Genomic DNA, 20040 nt, shown 5'->3' on the forward strand with positions numbered 1-20040 from the left:
TCCGTACAACTGGGGCGAGTGCTAGTCCGTATCTCGAGACCTGCCTTGTGGTGGCGCTCGGTCTGCGATCACACACTGGCGACACGCGGGTCCGACATGTACTAATGGACCGCGGCCGATTTAAAGCTACCACCTAGCAAGTGTGGTGTCTGGCGGTGACACCACAGGCAATATCTCCGCGGTTATGGACGTCTATGGAGGTATTGTACCTCATTATTTCTCCAGGGGACTTTCAACGATCTGGTCAATCCGTGCCACTTCCAGCTGCTGCACTACGCCGGATGAAAGGAGGTCCGACACGATGTTAAGAGGTATACCATGAATTTTGTTACTTCAGTGTATACTGGAAACGGGGACTATTCCCAGTTTATGTATCATGTGTGTAGATAAAATTGCAGATTTTTCTCTTTCAATAATGACGATGTCGCAACTGAATAAACGGCACTGATACACCTATGTTCAACTCTTATTCTATTTGAGATAATTCTCATTTATTTTTTCGTCTCAGTTGTATATTATTAATTAGATTACACGTTTCTAGCACTCAGGATCATTTGCAGGTCTAAAACAAAGTAAAAATAAATATGTAGTTTGGTTATCTTACAATAAGTAAGAAAAGGATTTTACATAGTTGCGGAATTTACCTAAGTAGTTGCATCACCAACCCGTCTTGTTTGCTGAGAACCACATATCAGAATACTGTGGATTGCAACTGCGGTCAATATTTTAAACAGGTTTTTTAAAGAGAAGGGAGAGGGTAGGAAGGTGAAGAGGAAATAGAGTGAGGGGAAGGGAAACCGGCATGAGGTGGTGGTGATGTCATCAGTTTAACTAGACGCATCGCGTTATAATTGTACAACTTATAATTATGTGAAAATTGTCATCAAAATACTAACAGCTGTAGAAAAATAGATATGTGAAATTTAAAGGGCATAAAATAGTAAAATTGTAAAATGGAGCGTGGAGGGTGAGAGAGGGCAGAGAAGGCAAAGGAGGTGGGGTGTGGGGACGGAGGGACAGTGGCAGAGATGCTGTGGGTTTAACAAGAGAGGGTCTTACACTAAAATTGCAAAAAGTCAATCATGTAAAAATACCAGAATCGATGTCTAAAACAGTAAAAAGGGATAAAATAGTACATTATGAAAGTGGAAATAAAGTAGCGAAAAGTGAATTAGTGTTTTAAGATTTTCAAAGTGTGAAACTTTTAAAGTATAAAACCATAAGGCCTCACTCTGAAAGTACAAAAACAAAAAAATGTACTTTATAAGGCTTTTTCCATGAAAATATTAATAGTCTTCCGTTAAAAGTGCAGTATTATTTTACTCCTTTCCAATGTTTTGATACCAGCGATTTTTACAGTCGTTACTGTCTTTAAATAAGAGTCTGCCCACCACCATAGGCTGGAGTTTCCCCAAATTTTGGGATTTACTCTCAATTTTCACAATACGCCCACCATCATCGGTGTGGCTGTATCGATTGCTTTTAGCTACGTTCATTTCAGTCCCGTCTTGTACTGGCACAGTGCCACTGTTAACAAATATCGCTGACAGTGTTAGTTTGGGCGGAATATCCTCAAAGTTGTGTATACGGACGAGCATGCGATCGTTCTGACCATTTCGGATATGGTCAAGTTCCATAGAACAACAAACAGTAGCTGGAATGGCAGTGTTGCAGCCGGTACTAGGGTTCTGTCCCCCTTACACATTGTCTTGCATACTGCAGTCTCCCAGCTGTCGTGCTGGTTCGAAAGGAGTCTCTGATTTAGCTTTTTTAGTGCCAAGACACTCGCTGGTGCCGTTCTGTATCTCTGAGTTCCTAGTGCGAGGCTTTTGCCTTATTGACTGTTGGTCTTACTGTCATCACCTGCATTAGACTGCTGTTGCCCACAGTGTTGTTAACATGCTCTTGTCCACTGCAGCAGCAGTTTCTGTGACTGCGCCTGCAACTGGTGTAACGAAAACGGATGTGCGGCTGCTTGCCGCATTTCATGCTCTTTGGCCTGTAAATTTTGGGCCGCAACCTGGCTGACACTTTGATTTACAGGGATGTCATTCCCGCGCATACTGGTAGGCTCACAATAACATGCCTATCAAGGTGTTCGTGGTGTGAAAAGCAGTTACGCGTCTTGCTCTATGAAACGGACCTTGGATAGGCAGCAGAAGTCTGAGTTCAGTTGTAACCACGCTCATTTGTTGAAACATTAACCAAATTTATTTATAAGCTAATCATTGGAAACAAAATCTTAATAGTTTGGAAATGTAACCCAATTAAAAACGGAACTTCAACATTTTATAAATGCCGATAGTTTAAAATAATTTAGAATTACTTTTCATTATGCAGTGGAGTGAGGCTGGTATGAGACTTGTTGGTCTTGCCTTTCGTGGGCAGGTCCTCTACCAAATGAACTACCCAAGCGAGACTCACAATCCCTCCTCACAGCCATACGTTCGTCAGTACATCTCCTACCTACTAAACTTCAGAAATGTTCGCCTGCGAAACTTGCAGGACTAACAGCCGTGGAAAAAAGGAGTGCTAATTCTGCAGTTTTCGCAGGAAAGCATTTGAGAAGTTCGGAAGGTAGGAGATGAGGTATTTATACAGCTGACTCGTTCGTATTTGCAACTGCGAATAAATTTCGTGTGTAGAACATTTTGTACCTATTGTTGCGTCTTGTAGAATGAAAAACTCCAACCCCCCCAATAACCGCGAAAGTAGCGGGTCGACCAAGAAACTGATTATTACATGTGAGAACCAGACGGAACGCTTCGAGTCGACTTCTACCTTGTGACAACGCAGTCAACGTCAGCCATCTAACAGTTGTAGCACTACTAATTGCATGGTATTACAGCAGCCTTATTTTAATTTCATATTCCTTCATACAAGTAAGTGCCACATATGAAGATGAGGATCTATACAAGGTGTTACAAAAAGGTACGGCCAAACTTCCAGGAAACATTCCTCACTCACAAAGAAAGAAAATATGATGTGTGGACATGTGTCCGGAAATGCTTACTTTCCATGTTAGAGCTTATTTTATTACTTCTCTTCAAATCACATTAATCATGGAATGGAAACACACGGCAACAGAACGGACCAGCATGACTTCAAACACTTCGTTACAGGAAATGTTCAAAATGTCCTCCGTTAGCGAGGATACATGCATCCACCCTCCGTCGCATGGAACCCCTGATGCGCTGATGCAGCTCTGGAGAATGGCGTATTGTATCACATCCATCCACAATACGAGCACGAAGAGTCTCTACATTTGGTACCGGGGTTGCGTAGACAAGAGCTTTCAAATGCCCCCATAAATGAAAGTCAAGAGGATTGAGGTAAGGAGAGCGTGGAGGCCATGGAATTAGTCCGCCTCTACCAAACCATCGGTCACCGGATCTGTTGTTGAGAAGCGTACGAACACTTCGACTGAAATGTGCAGGAGCTTCATCGTGCATGAACCACATGTTGTGTCGTACTTTTAAAGACACATGTTCTAGCAGCACAGGTAGAGTATCCCGTATGAAATAATGATAACGTGTTCCATTGAGCGTAGGTGGAAGAACATGGGGCCCAATCAAGACATCACCAACAATGCCTGCCTAAACGTTCACAGAAAATCTGTGTTGATGACATGATTGCACAATTGCGTGCGGATTCTCGTCAGCCCACACATGTTGATTGTGAAAATTTACAATTTGATCACGTTGGAATAAGCCTCATCCGTAAAGAGAACATTTGCACTGAAATGAGGATTGACACATTGCTGGATGAACCATTCGCAGAAATGTACCCGTGGAGGCCAATCAGCTGCTGATAGTGCCTGCACACGCTGTACATGGTACGGAAACAACTGGTTCTCCTGTAGCACTCTCCATACAGTGACGTGGTCAACGTTACCTTGTACAGCAGCAACTTCTCTGACGCTGACATTAGGGTTATCGTCAATTGCACGAAGAATTGCCTCGTCCATCGCAGGTGTCCTCGTCGTTCTAGGTCTTCCCCAGACGCGAGTCATAGGCTGCACTGTTCTGTGCTCCCTAAGACGCCAATCAGTTGCTTCGAACGTCTTCCTGTCGGGACACCGTCGTTCTGGAAATCTGTCTCGATACAAACGTACCACGCCACGGCTATTGCCCCGTGCTAATCCATACATCAAATGGGAATCTGCCAACTCCGCATTTGTAAACATGGCACTGAATGCAAAACCATGTTCGTGATGAACACTAACCTGTTGATGGTACGTACTGATGTGCTTGATGCTAGTACTGTAGAACAATGAGTCGCATGTCAACACAAGCACCGAAGTCAACATTACCTTCCTTCAATTGGGACAACTGGCGGTGAATCGAGGAAGTACGGTACATACTGACGAAACTAAAATGAGCTCTAACATGGAAATTAAGCGTTTCTGGACACATGTCCTCATAACATATTTTCTTTATTTGTGTGTGAGGAATGTTTCCTGAAAGTTTGGCCGTACCTTTTTGTAACACCCTGTATAATACGCATTTACGAACCCATGTTGTTACTTGTGTTATTTTCCCTTACCAGCTGATGGGTACGAGACACGAACAGTGGTAAGTTGCCAGCGTGGAAAACAAACACGAAAACGTTTCACTTGTCGCGTCCTGATGGTCAAATGCCTCTAGGCACTATGGGACTTAACGTCTGAGGTTGGCTCAAATGGCTCAGAGCACTATGGGACTTAACTGCTGTGGTCATCAGTCCCCTATAACTCAGAACTACTGAAACCTAACTAACCTAAGGACATCACACACATCCATGCCCGAGGCAGGATTCGAACCTGCGACCAGAGCAGCAGCGCCGTTCCGGACTGAAGTGCCTAGAACCGCTCGGTCACAGAAGCCGGCCTCGCCTCCACCATGCACTGATATATCCACTTTTCCTTTATACTTCACACGCCCCGGTGTAATCGGTCACCTTTTCATGCGATTACTGTAAGTATAACACGACAAAGTTCCGGTGTCACCCATAACAACGCTAATATCAATAATAATACAATAAGCTAAAATTAGACGGATTACATTCAGCAACAGTTTGAGGAAATCCCCTTTGAAACTTCCTGGTAGATTAAAACTGTAGGCTGCGCCGAGACTCGAACTCGGGACCTTTGCCTTTCGCGAGCAAGTGCTCTACCAACTGCGCTACCCAAGCACGACTGCCGATTCGCCCTCTCAGTTTCAATTCTGTCAATAACTCGCCTCCTATCTTCCAGACTTCTGATCCTGGAATCCGCTTTAATAAATCGATTGGACGATCGAGGTATGAAACACCTTGAGTGGGGCCTACTGTAAATAATAGGGATACCACTTCAAATTCGATTTTGCCCCAAATTCCCCTAAATCCCTGTCGAAATATAATGACCCTAAACCACACATTGTATATGACGTTTAACGCAAACAGAAGTTCGAAATCCCTAAAATGGAATTTATGACTGAAACTTGATAGGGTAAAAACGTGCAACGATTTGGCAACTGAAGTGATGCTAGCGCTCCAATCGACTAGCATGTAGTAAACTGAGAGCTTACTACTTTGTTTGCAAATGTGGCGGTGATTTTTCCAACAGAAACGGGAAAATGTAAGTAACGCAATATCCCGTTTCCTGTTAATGTTAACACTTAAGACAGGAGAAATGACGCACCACAAAGGAGGAATTGTCCGAATGAACGGAAATCAGTAGATGCGATGTACATGTACAAACAAACAAATGATTATAATTTCAGAAAAATGGATGATTTATTCAAGAGAAAGAGCTTCACAAAATGGCTCTGAGCACTATGGGACTAAACTTCTGAGGTCATCAGTCCCCTAGAACTTAGAACTACTTTAAACCTAACTAACCTAAGGACATCACACACATCCATGCCCGAGGCAGGATTCGAACCTGCGACCGTAGCAGTCGCGCGGCTCCGGAGAGCTTCACATTCTGAGCGAGGTCGCGACGTGTTGGTCCCCCTCTGGCCTGCATGCAAATAGTTACACGGCTTGGCTCTGACTAATAGAGTGGTTGGGTGTCGTCCTGAGTGATGTGGTACCAAATTGTGTCCAACTGGTGCGTTAGAGCGTCAAATTCCGACCTGGTTCGAGAGCCATACCTTAATGCTAAACGTTCGCAACTGGGAGAGATCCGGCGGCCTTTCTAGCCAAGGTTGGTTTTGGCAAGCACCAATACAAGCGGCAAATACTCTCGCCGTGTGCGGGTGGCCATTACCTTGCTGAAATGTAAGCAGAGGATGACTTGCCATCGTCGACGTACCGCTATGCCGCCGGCGGCACCCAACCAGGTCCTGCTATGAAATGAAGTGGAAGTCCAGACCATCAGTACTGGTTGTCGCGCCTTATGACGGCCGACAGTCACTATGGTATCCTATCGCTATCCGCTGCGTCTCTGATGATCATGGTGTTAGTTTGTGGGGCGCTCAACATCGTGGTCATCAGCAGCCGTGCAAGTTACCAGTCTTTCCATTTCCAGGCTCTCCACGTCCCGAGTGTTGATGAGATGATGAGTACAGCACAAACACCCAGCCCACGGGCGGATAAAATCCCCGACTCTGCCGGGAATCTAACCAGGGACAGGGCGTCTCTAGACACTCCTTCGCTAATCATCAGGGTGAGTGAGATTCCAGGCCCATGACGTGTCTGGAGACGCGTCACCGGCCATACTGTCCGGAATGACGATTTGGGGTGCCATTTCTTTTTGTGGCAAGACACCTCTGTTTGTCGTCCGTGGAACCCTTACGGCACAGAAGTACGTCGCCGATATTCTGCGTCCCATTTTGTTAACCTTCATGGCAATCCATCCTGGGCTGACACCTACCAGCACACGAAGAGAGTTTCTGCCGCTTGTCTTTTGGCCAGCTAGGTCGTCGGATCTCTCTCCAACTGCGAACATTTGGAGCATTACAGGCATGGCCCTCAAACTATGTAGGGAGTTTGACGATCCAACGCGCCACTTCGATAGAAGCTGCTGCGGTGTCCCTAAGGAAGGCATCCAACAACTCTACCAATAAATATGAAGCCTAATAACTGCCTGTACTCCGGGCGGAGGTGGACCACCGTATTATTGACTTGCTCAGAATGTAAAGCTCTTTCTCCTGAATAAATCATCCAGTTTCACTGAAACTGTAATCGTTTGTTCGTTTGTACAAGTACACCACATTTGCCGATTTCGTCCTATACGGATAATTCCTTCGTCTTGCGTCGCTTTTCTTTGGCTTAGAGTGTGTAATAATAAAATATCTTCTGAGTTCAGTGTAATACATACGGGTCTACGGTTGTACAGTCGTTAGCGTATCATCGAAAATATTCGAAGATCAGAAACAGGCCAATTAAATTAGCTTCAAAAAGGGGTCGCCATCCAAAAATTAGTGGAGTTCCGGAAACTGTTTTATCACAAAAGTAGGCCTCTGATATGAATAATGTCAGCTTGGCTCGATTTCTGAGTGGAGATCCAGTAGTGACGAAAAGAAAATTCTATTAGCGTTTTTACTGTTCTTCTTCTTGTTCAAGACTCCTTAGAAACTAAGGTTACCAAAAATATATAGCATTAAAGTCTGCAACAGTGGAGTGCAAATACTTTGATATTGCTAAATTTTTCCTGCAGCAAAATAAATTCAAGATATGGAAATTTTTGACAATTTTCGACACTACAGAACGGGCAGCATCTGAGAAATGGTTCACTTGACACAAAATTTTGTAGCAGAAATATTGTAGAGCATCACAGAAAATGACAAACATAACTGGTAGCTAAATATTGCCATTGTTCAGTCATTAGTAGATCACATGGTTAACGAACAATATCTACTTTCAGTTGAATGCTTTCTTGCGTTTTTCACTCTTTTCCGTTTCCTTTCCGGTATATTCATTCTCTGTCCACAAGGGGATGCGCAAATCACAAAAAGCTGTTTTTAATAAATTGCTTAATGCATTTAAAGACCTAATAGACTTCGAAAAGTCAGAGTTCGTTACAGATGAGGCTTCTGTTGCATAGAGTGCTAAGGATGGCAAAATAATTATTATATTCTTGCATAATCATGAAATGCTTAGAGTAAATTAGTAGTTGGTATTGGAGGAAGGTGACGGTTATGTTTTATGTATACCCCAATATGACAAGGAACACGATTACGAGATTAGCCCAGCGGCTGCGCAAAGCCACCAGAAGAACTACACCAACTATCCCGTATAATGAAAAATGTCAGCAGCCATGGTAAAAGACTTGTTTCTGTCGAAGACATTTCTTTACTGACTCCACAACTTGAAAGGGAGCACTTCCGTATTAAGCGTCTGGTCGAGGGCGCCGATACTGTAACCGTAGCTACTGCTGCTGACATTGTTTAAGCACTATGAGTTGTCGTTGCTCGGGACACGCATATTATTGTGATACTGATCGCTTCAGCCCTAAAATAATCCTCACCTCCTTGCCTCCTACAGAAGAAACTGCTCAACAGTTTTCCCTGAAAAGTACTTTCCGGTACAATTTCTAAAAAAGCACACTACTAGAACCACGGCAAAGAGGCTGGAAACCTTCAAAAGTGGATCTGTTGCTAAAGAAGCAGCAACTGCGGAATTGTTGAAACCATTTACCGCACATGCGGCACACGGTGTTACTGCAAGGAAAAGGAATTATGTGTACCATGAGTTGTAGACTATGCAAAAGTCAGTCTCCTAACTGACATCCCTACTATTGACAATGAGGGCTGTGGCCTAGATAGTGGTATTCTGGAAGAAAGAAGAAGGCATCCCACTGAGGACATGAACATGAGAGGAAATAGAATACTTAGAGTTAATGTTGTTTGGATGCTCATCCTCCAAGCGTGTAAAGAAGTAATACTGCAATACTGCAAATTAAGAAAACTCTGTCTATATATAGCTAGACATTAATCATTTACTCTAAGACACTTTGTTTATTGTAATACTTAAACACAATTTTTTATATATATATATATATATATATATATATATATATATATATATATATATATATTATTAAGTGATTTAAAGTTCCTTAATTGCTAGTAAAACAATAACGAAACTAGCATAGATCTTTTCACTAATAGCCTTGTAGCCAAATTTGTCTTCTATATATAATATATTAATATTATACTACTAAATTCTGTAGTTGTCAAGAGTATTAACTTGATAAAGTGTAGGTTAGGCATTATACACTACTGGCCATTAAAATTGCTACACCAAGAAGAAATGCAGATGATAAACGGGTATTCATTGGACAAATATATTATGTTAGAACTGACATGTAATTACATTTACACGCAATTTGGGTGCATAGATCCTGAGAAATCATTACCCAGAACAACCACCTCTGGCCGTAAAAACGGCCTTGATACGCCTGGGCATTGAGTCAAACACAGCTTGGAAGGCATTTACAGGTACAGCTGCCCATGCAGCTTCAATACGATACCACAATTCATCAACAGTAGTGACTGGCGTATTGTGACGAGCCAGTTACTCGGCCACCACTGACCAGACGTTTTCAATTGGTGAGAGATCTGGAGAATGTGCTGGCCAGGGCAGCAGTCGAACATCTGCTGTATCTAGAAAGGCCCGTACAGGACCTGCAACATGAGGTCGTGCGTTATCCTGCTGAAATGTAGGGTTTCGCAGGGATCGAATGAAGGGTAGACCACGGGTCGTAACACATCTGAAATGTAACGTCAACTGTTCAAAGTGCCGTCAATGCGATCAAGAGGTGACCGAGACGTTTAACCAATGGCACCCCACACCATCACGCCGGGTGATGCGCCAGTATGCCGATGACGAATACACGCTTCCGCTGTGCGTTCACCACGATGTCGCCAAACACGGATGCAACTGTCATGATGCTGTAAACAGAACCTGGATTCACCCGAAAACATGACGTTATGCCATTCGTGCACCCAGGTTCGTCATTGAGTACACCATCGCAGGCGCTCCTGTCTGTGATGCAGCGTCAAGGGTAACCGCAGTCATGGTCTCCCAGCTGATAGTCCGTGCTGCTGCAAACGTTGTCGAACCGTTAGTGCAGATGGTTGTTGTCTTGCAAACGTTCCCATCAGTTGACTCAGGGATCGAAACGTGGCTGCATAATCCGTTGCAGCCATGCAGATAAGATGCCTGTCATCTCGACTGCTAGTTATACGAGGCCGTTGGGATCCAGCACGGCGTTTCGTATTACCCTCCTGAACCCGCCGGTTCCATATTCTGCTAACAGTAATTGGATCTCGACCAACGTGAGCAGCAGTGTTGCGATACGATAAACCACAATCGCGATAGGCTACAATCCGACGTTTATCAAAGTCGGAAACGTGATGGTACGCATTTCTCCTCCTTACACGAGGCATCACAACAACGTTTCACCAGGCAGCGCCGGTCAACTGCTGTTTGCCTATGAGAAATCGGTTGGAAACTCTCCTCATGTCAGCACATTGTAGGTGTCGCCACCGGCGCCAGCCTTGTGTGAATGCTCTGAAAAGCTAATCATTTGCATATCACAGCGTCTTCCTCCTGTCGGTTCAATTTCGCTTCTGTAGCACGTCATCTTCGTTGTGTAGCAATTTTAATGATCTGTAGTGTATACCAGCAGCAAAAATAAAGGAAGCTGATACTGGAAAAATTTATTGAATGAAAAGTGGAAAGCTGATGTTAGTAATCAATCATGTGATTAATTTATAATTAAATAATGGTGATATTTACATAGCAGCTAGCCTATTTGTCACTTTCTTTGACTTTCTGAAAACACAATTTAATGCTCTACGACTTTACTTCTAGACCTTAGTTCTTAGATGTTATACTTTTTGGAGCAATAAAACGAGAATTATAATAATATCTTCGAAAAGCAAACTGGACTCCAGTGGCTGTATGCACTGACCTCTAACTACATGTCATAACTACGTTTAACATGGTTTAGGTCTTCGTTTATTTTGCTTGCTGAGAGTGCTTGAGTGTTCCCACACATTGGATTTGGGACAGCTAAGGCATTGTCCAACGCAAAGAAAAAACAGCTCCAACCATCCAGTTAGGACCCTGGCATTTGCAGAAAACACACTGGTAGCGAGGGGTGTTGTGAGTGTGAAGGCTGGATCGCAGGGTGAGTCTTCGAGTGACCGGAGCTATTCTTCATTCACGAAACGTCCCCATCCTACCGGCCAAGCAGTGCCGAGGGAAAGAACTTCAACCTTTTGGAGAGCAGCGCTCTGGACTGTTCAGAACATCGCATTCCACAGATAACAGTTTTGTGCTTTCCAAAAGAGAAATGAGATGCTGCAATATACGAGCCTAACTTCGAATACAGTTTTTTTTCTTTCTTAGGATCTGTGAAGCGGGGCTAGCTGATTGGTTCGAAATCGCTCCGTTGTTGACCATATTATGACGATACGAGTATGGAGTGCTTTGGAAAAGAGTGGTGGATCAAAACTTATACTTCTGAGTGTGAGTTGCGACGGCAACATACTGCACGTCTAACACTAATAATCGGCAATGAGAGTTATTAGCAGCATCAGCACTTTAGAATAATCTTTGGTCAGAATTTAGTCAGATATTGTAGTTATCTGTCCCATGTGCACCAGTGCGTTGATAGATGCATGCGTTTCTCAATCCAACAGACAGTCACTATTCGTTTGGTTGTAAAATGACGTGTTATTTGAGAATCTGTCAAACTGTCCAAGTAACTCTGGGAAACAGAGAAGTTCACTTGGTGTAAATCATACAGAGCAATTTTGTAATTTTAACTCATTTTAGTCATATAGTTGAGTTTCACGATCGTGCTTCATTTGAGTAAATTAATGTGCTCATTTAAAACTTGTTCATCTTGACACCTTATGTTAATTAAATTTTCAGTATTATGTAATTCTCCACTTTAGCATTCACAGCTGGGGCCTTAACATTTCATTGTGTTAATTAAACCGTTTGTAAACAGCATTTCAGCTTGGGTCTTAAAGGTATCTGTCCCCTAACTAATTTTCTGAGTCAGGTTAGCGATTTCAAACGCAAACGGCATTTTCCACAAAAAGCAAAGTTTTGGTACTCTGTCGACGCAGAATTTATTGCTCTACTTTTTCGGTAACATTGGCTTTTTCGATTAAATGCTTGGTTTTGCAACAATAGAAAAAAAACTGAGAAAGTCCTAAATTTTATTGATTTTGTATGCATCACGGCTGAAACTCCACTCAAAAATCGGGGCAGACTGAGATTACTCATATCAAAGGCTTGCTTGCATGATTAAAACAGACTCCGGAATCCCAATAATTCTTTGAAAGTAGAAGTCTAATTTTCTTTGCCTAAAATGAATTTAACCTGACGCATAACTAATTACGTGAATATCTATGTGCTCGTCACTTACTTTACGATGCTTTGCTCCGATAGTAGTTCGTTTCAGTAGTTTTTTCGCAGATTTCAGACTACTTTTAAAACAAGAACTGGACACGATTTTTACACTGCTGGAGATTAACTGCGACTTCTTCCAACAAACGCACTTTTGGCTTCGTCCTTGCTCCTATGCCTTACCTGTACCTGCTTCCCAGGTATCAAAACGATTCAAGATTCTCTTTCTCGACGGTACCAACGGCGGTACTACCACACTTTCCTGGGGCACTTCTGACGATACCCTTGTCTCATGAACACTCGCCGACGTGGACAACAGACTGGGTTCTATTATTTAAGGAGTCTTCAAGCCACTCAAATATCTCTGAACTTTTTTATTTCAAGTTTCTGCTACCAGTAACTTTATATTTTATGCTTAATCTAATATAACGAGACGCGTTTCGAACATATTCTGTTCGTCTTCAGGCGCTTATACATACATACATTCATACATATAGAGAAATGTTACTTAAACTAGATTAATCTAGAACCCTTTGTCCATTGTGTTTTTACTGTAGCTGTGGTGTGCCCCCCTCCTTCCCCCCAAATGCCACACCAGCAGCTACGGTAAAAAACAATGGACAAAGAGTTCTAGATTAATGTAGTTTTAGACTGTTCACTTTTAAGTAACATTTCTCTATATGTATGTATGTATGTATAATCGCCTCAAGATGAACAGAATATGTTCGAAACGCGTTGCATTATTGCTAGATTAAGCATAAAATAAAAAGTGACTGGTAGCAGAAGCTTTAAATAAATAATTATCCCACATAGTCACCGTGCACAAACATAGCCATTATGGCTGAAAATAATCTCTGAACTTATCCCATATGTACGTACCTTCGTTACAGGCTGCTAACGAAGGTACCAGCATATGGAATAAGTTCACGGCTATGTGAGTGGCTTGAAGACTGCTTAAATAATAAAACCCAGAGTGTTCATCAGAGACAAGAATATCGTCGGGAATGCCCCAGGGAAATGCAATAGGACCGCTGTTGTTCTCATTATACACAAATGATTTGATGGACAGGGTGGGCAGCAATCTGCTGTTGTTTGCTGATGATGTCGTGGTGTACGGTGAAGTGTCGAAATTGAGTCACTGTAGGAAGATACAAGACGACTTTGATAAAATTTCCAGTTGGTGTCATGAATTGCAGCTAAATCTCAGTGTAGAAGATTGTAAATGAATAATGTTTGGACACAGCATTAATAAGTTCCTGCTTGACACATCCAAGTCATTTAAATATCCGGCCGTAACGTTTCAAAGAGATATGAAATGGAACGAGGATGTGAGGATTGTTGTAGGGAAGGCGAATGGTCGACTTTTGTTTATTAGGAGAATTCTAGGAAATTGTGGTTCATTTGTAAAGGAGACCGCATATAGGACGCTATTCTTGAGTATCGCTTGAGTGTTTGGCATCCGTACCAGGTCGGCTTAAAGGAAGTCATCGAAGCAATTCAGAGACATTCTGCCAGATTTGTTACTAGTAGTTTCGAACAACACGCAAATGTTACCATCACGCTTTGGGATCTCACATGGGAATCCCTGGAGCGAAGGCGACATTCTTTTCGAGAAGCGCTATTGAGAAAATTCAGAGAATCGACATTTGAAGCTGACTTCAGAACGATTTCACTGCCTCCAACATACACTGCACGTTAAGACCACGAAGATAAGATACAAAAATTAGCACTCATACAGAGGAACATAGAGAGCTGTATTTCCCTTTTTTTTTTTGGTAGTGTAATAGGGAAGGATATCAATAGTAATGGTACGCGTTACAAAAAAAAAAAAAAAAAAAAAAAAAAAAAAAAAAAAAAAAAAAAAATGTTGACATGTGTGTAAAATCTTATGGGACTTAACTGCTAAGGTCAGCAGTCCCTAAGCTTACACTCTACTTAACCTAAATTATCCTAAGGACAAACACACACACCCATGCCCGAGGGAGGACTCGAACCTCCGCCGGGACCAGCCGCACCGTCCATGACTGCAGCACCTGAGACCGCTCGGCTAATCCCGCACGGCGTTCGTATTTGCAACTGAGAATAAATTTCATGTACAGAACATTTTGTCCCTATTGTTGCGTCTTGTAGAATGAAAACCTGCAGTCCGCGCTACCCTCCGCCACGCGCCATACGGTGGATTGTGGAATAGCTGTGTGGATGTAGATGTAGATGTAGTATTTAATCCCCCAGCATGTCCCCCGGTCACGTTTGCTTTTCGGTTCAAAAGACTCTGAGCACTATGGGACTTAACATCTGAGGTCATCAGTCCCCTAGAACTTAGAACTACTTAAACCTAACTAACCTAAGGACATCACACACATCCATACCAGAGGCAGGATTCGAACCTGCGACCGTAGCGGTCACGCGGCTCCAGACTGAAGCGGCTTCTTGTTTATGTCCCTTCTTTAAGCTGGAGATTGTACGTGTTCCATTACATTTAGAACAAAACGCAATTTCTGTAGACCTTTGGCTGCTTCTGCTGTATTATCAGTTAATGTACTAATTTTATGTCTTTGATATATAATAACAGTCCTTCACGCATGCCAAATCCTACTGTAGCTCGTACAGTTTATGGCGCCACAATAAACTCCGAAATATGACCTCATTTGCATTCTGAATGTACTTCTCCGCTCCATATACACAACACGCAACCATTTCACCGTCTGTTCATACATGCCAAGCGCCTGGCAGCGAAGTAGTAGACAAGTTGTAGAAAAACTTCACGAGTTCCGCGACTCATTATCTTGAGGTCTGGTATGTATGATATGTGGGGAAGAAACAGAAAGTCCAACAAATACATTTGACACAACGTCTACTCTATACTCTCGTAGTCTCAAACAACAAAGTTGATATGTGAGCAACTGCAGTCTGAAGTTATACTTCACGGTACATCAAATGGCCCTAATAACACTCTGCGACTCAAAGCTTTTGAGAATCCTAAAAAATAACGATAACTATGTGTCTGCATGTCTTTAAACGGCATTACTGATACACAGTGTGATTGTTATATTTACCATTCGTTAAAAGCGACATATCGGGCTAAGAGACTGTGTAAATTACGTACACAATTTATTTACGCGTTCGTTAGAGGCATAGTATCCTCAGCTGCTGAGAAACACTATGAAGATTCTCAAGTGAAAATCGGAGTAAAAAATTGGAATATTACAATACTAATTAATATTATCAAGTAACAACAGTTCTTCATTCGCAAGATGTATAATGCCATCAGAAGTCCAGAGAAAGGAAGGACAAGATGGCCAGACGAGAGAGACACTATTATAAATCATGCAGGAGCAAGAATGATGCGCATACTTCAAGAAATTAGTCGGCGGGGAAACTGGAAGGGGGCCTTAGCCGAGCAGTGGGCGTCAAATGTCTGCTGTTACTACTGATGATGGCGAAGGTAGCAATTTGCTAACGTCAGGAATCGATCCATCGAATGCTTGAGTTTTTACACTCCTGGAAATTGAAATAAGAACACCGTGAATTCATTGTCCCAGGAAGGGGAAACTTTATTGACACATTCCTGGGGTCAGATACATCACATGATCACACTGACAGAACCACAGGCACATAGACACAGGCAACAGAGCATGCACAATGTCGGCACTAGTACAGTGTATATCCACCTTTCGCAGCAATGCAGGCTGCTATTCTCCCATGGAGACGATCGTAGAGATGCTGGATGTAGTCCTGTGGAACGGCTTGCCATGCCATTTCCACCTGGCGCCTCAGTTGGACCAGCGTTCGTGCTGGACGTGCAGACCGCGTGAGACGACGCTTCATCCAGTCCCAAACATGCTCAATGGGGGACAGACCCGGAGATCTTGCTGGCCAGGGTAGTTGACTTACACCTTCTAGAGCACGTTGGGTGGCACGGGATACATGCGGACGTGCATTGTCCTGTTGGAACAGCAAGTTCCCTTGCCGGTCTAGGAATCGTAGAACGATGGGTTCGATGACGGTTTGGATGTACCGTGCACTATTCAGTGTCCCCTCGACGATCACCAGTGGTGTACGGCCAGTGTAGGAGATCGCTCCCCACACCATGATGCCGGGTGTAGGCCCTGTGTGCCTCGGTCGTATGCAGTCCTGATTGTGGCGCTCACCTGCACGGCGCCAAACACGCATACGACCATCATTGGCACCAAGGCAGAAGCGACTCTCATCGCTGAAGACGACACGTCTCCATTCGTCCCTCCATTCACGCCTGTCGCGACACCACTGGAGGCGGGCTGCACGATGTTGGGGCGTGAGCGGAAGACGGCCTAACGGTGTGCGGGACCGTAGCCCAGCTTCATGGAGACGGTTGCGAATGGTCCTCGCCGATACCCCAGGAGCAACAGTGTCCCTAATTTGCTGGGAAGTGGCGGTGCGGTCCCCTACGGCACTGCGTAGGATCCTACGGTCTTGGCGTGCATCCGTGCGTCGCTGCGGTCCGGTCCCAGGTCGACGGGCACGTGCACCTTCCGCCGACCACTGGTGACAACATCGATGTACTGTGGAGACCTCACGCCCCACGTGTTGAGCAATTCGGCGGTACGTCCACCCGGCCTCCCGCATGCCCACTATACGCCCTCGCTCAAAGTCCGTCAACTGCACGTACGGTTCACGTCCACGCTGTCGCGGCATGCTACCAGTGTTAAAAACTGCGATGGAGCTCCGTATGCCACGGCAAACTGGCTGACACTGACGGCGGCGGTGCACAAATGCTGCGCAGCTAGCGCCATTCGACGGCCAACACCGCGGTTCCTGGTGTGTCCGCTGTGCCGTGCGTGTGATCATTGCTTGTACAGCCCTCTCGCAGTGTCCGGAGCAAGTATGGTGGGTCTGACACACCGGTGTCAATGTGTTCTTTTTTCCATTTCCAGGAGTGTATTTCAAGAATAATCAAGTTTATTGAGAAATATTTGCTTCGCCAAGGGAATTAAAACACTTCATGAGCGTAACTTTGGAATTGCCTGCTGAAATTTAGGTCAAATAAGAAATGACCAGGAGAATAAATTACCGTAATGTGAAACCCTGAAGAACGCCCACTGCTAGTTTCCAGTCGCGTGTAATTCCATTCGTACAGTGTTCGACAACTGCTAAGGAGCAGAGCCATTGCTGGGCAGGAATAATCATAAGCAATGATGGATGATTTGAAACAAGGTACATACGTAGCAGAGGTGGTATGATACAGGGTGTTTCAAAAATGACCGGTATATTTGAAACGGCAATAAAAACTAAACGAGCAGCGATAGAAATACACCGTTTGTTGCAAGATGCTTGGGACAACAGTACATTTTCAGGCAGACAAACTTTCGAAATTACAGTAATTACAATTGTCAACAACGGATGGCGCTGCGGTCTGGGAAACTCTATAGTACGATATTTTCCACATATCCACCATGTGTAGCAATAATATGGCGTAGTCTCTGAATGAAATTACCCGAAACCATTGACAACGTGTCTGGCGGAATGGCTTCACATGCAGATGAGATGTACTGCTTCAGCTGTTCAATTGTTTCTGGATTCTGGCGGTACACCTGGTCTTTCAAGTGTCCCCACAGAAAGAAGTCACAGGGGTTCATGTCTGGCGAATAGGGAGGCCAATCCACGCCGCCTCCTGTATGTTTCGGATAGCCCAAAGCAATCACACGATCATCGAAATATTCATTCAGGAAATTAAAGACGTCGGCCGTGCGATGTGGCCGGGCACCATCTTGCATAAACCACGAGGTGTTCGCAGTGTCGTCTAAGGCAGTTTGTACCGCCACAAATTCACGAAGAATGTCCAGATAGCGTGATGCAGTAATCGTTTCGGATCTGAAAAATGGGCCAATGATTCCTTTGGAAGAAATGGCGGCCCAGACCACTACTTTTTGAGGATGCAGGGACGATGGGACTGCAACATGGGGCTTTTCGGTTCCCCATATGCGCCAGTTCTGTTTATTGACGAAGCCGTCCAGGTAAAAATAAGCTTCGTCAGTAAACCAAATGCTGCCCACATGCATATCGCCGTCATCAATCCTGTGCACTATATCGTTAGCGAATGTCTCTCGTGCAGCAATGGTAGCGGCGCTGAGGGGTTGCCGCGTTTGAATTTTGTATGGATAGAGGTGTAAACTCTGGCGCATGAGACGATACGTGGATGTTGGCTTCATTTGGACCGCAGCTGCAACACGGCGAACGGAAACCCGAGGCCGCTGTTGGATCACCTGCTGCACGAGCTGCGCGTTGGCCTCTGTGGTTGCCGTACGCGGTCGCCCTACCTTTCCAGCACGTTCATCCGTCACGTTCCCAGTCCGTTGAAATTTTTCAAACAGATCCTTTATTGTATCGCTTTTCGGTCCTTTGGTTACATTAAACCTCCGTTGAAAACTTCGTCTTGTTGCAACAACACTGTGTTCTAGGCGGTGGAATTCCAACACCAGAAAAATCCTCTGTTCTAAGGAATAAACCATGTTGTCTACAGCACACTTGCACGTTGTGAACAGCACACGCTTACAGCAGAAAGACGACGTACAGAATGGCGCACCCACAGACTGCGTTGTCTTCTATATCTTTCACATCACTTGCAGCGCCATCTGTTGTTGAAAATTGTAACTACTGTAATTTCTAAAGTTTGTCCGCCTGAAAATGTACTGTTGTCCCAAGCATATTGCAACAAACGGTGTATTTCTATCGCTGCTCGTTTAGTTTTTATTGCCGTTTCAAATATACCGGTCATTTTTGAAACACCCTGTACATTTAGAACGAAAAATGTTACAGATTATCCTCTTGGGATACCAGGATAACAGACATAAATAACTTTCATGTTTAACACCGGTCGGAGCCTCAATAAAATGGTCGATACCGGACTCTCAGTAAGGAATATGAGCCCGAGGGCACTATTGTACATTATGCACCTGTTATTAATGCTGGCTACCAAACTGTCGATGAAATTTTGCGGGAAACTGTCCCCGCTGTGGCGGCTCTGCACGCTTGTAATGCTTTGTGATTGCTGGCTGGATGAGCAGAGGGTGGTGTGGTAGGTGGGTGGCCGATCTCCTCTCACTTCAACGCAAAATGCACAGGTGGTTAAAACGCACTCTAATACAGGAACAAATAGAGTACTTAACTTTAACTGAGTCGAATCTGAAGTACTATGATTGGCAGTAATCCAGTAACATGTACTAATTCTTGAATCTTGTCCGTGTCTATATCACTACTGTATGCAATGACTAACGTTCCCACACAGCTAGAAAAGGTGACAGGCGACGACTATCACTGTGGAAGACTGGAGAACAGTGTGACGTATAGAGGGGCAATGCGAACTGAGTCGCGATGTGACGTACTGAGGTACTGAGACTGAGATTGGGCGATTGAGACAGTTCGGTCGGCGGCGGCGACCTGTATCCACGCTGCCCAGGGGGCGTTATCGGCACGTAGCCTGGGGCGTGTCTTGGTCTACTCTCGTCATAGGCGCGCCTAGTTCAGCGCCTGCTATACAATGCTTCCTAACGCCGACCGGTGTGCTGGCGAAGGCGCACGCCAGAACAGTCGCACTCCTCACTCGGGGCGTTTTTCCGTACTTGCGCGGTTCGGGTAGGGCTTGCCCGTTGAGAAACACGTCTGCCAACTGCATCCCTGGCATGCGCTATAGGCTTTGGGTATGGGGAGTACCGATCTTCAATATCTTTA

Source organism: Schistocerca piceifrons, chromosome 7 (genome assembly GCF_021461385.2).
Source record: "Schistocerca piceifrons isolate TAMUIC-IGC-003096 chromosome 7, iqSchPice1.1, whole genome shotgun sequence".
Classification (NCBI taxonomy): domain Eukaryota; kingdom Metazoa; phylum Arthropoda; class Insecta; order Orthoptera; family Acrididae; genus Schistocerca; species Schistocerca piceifrons.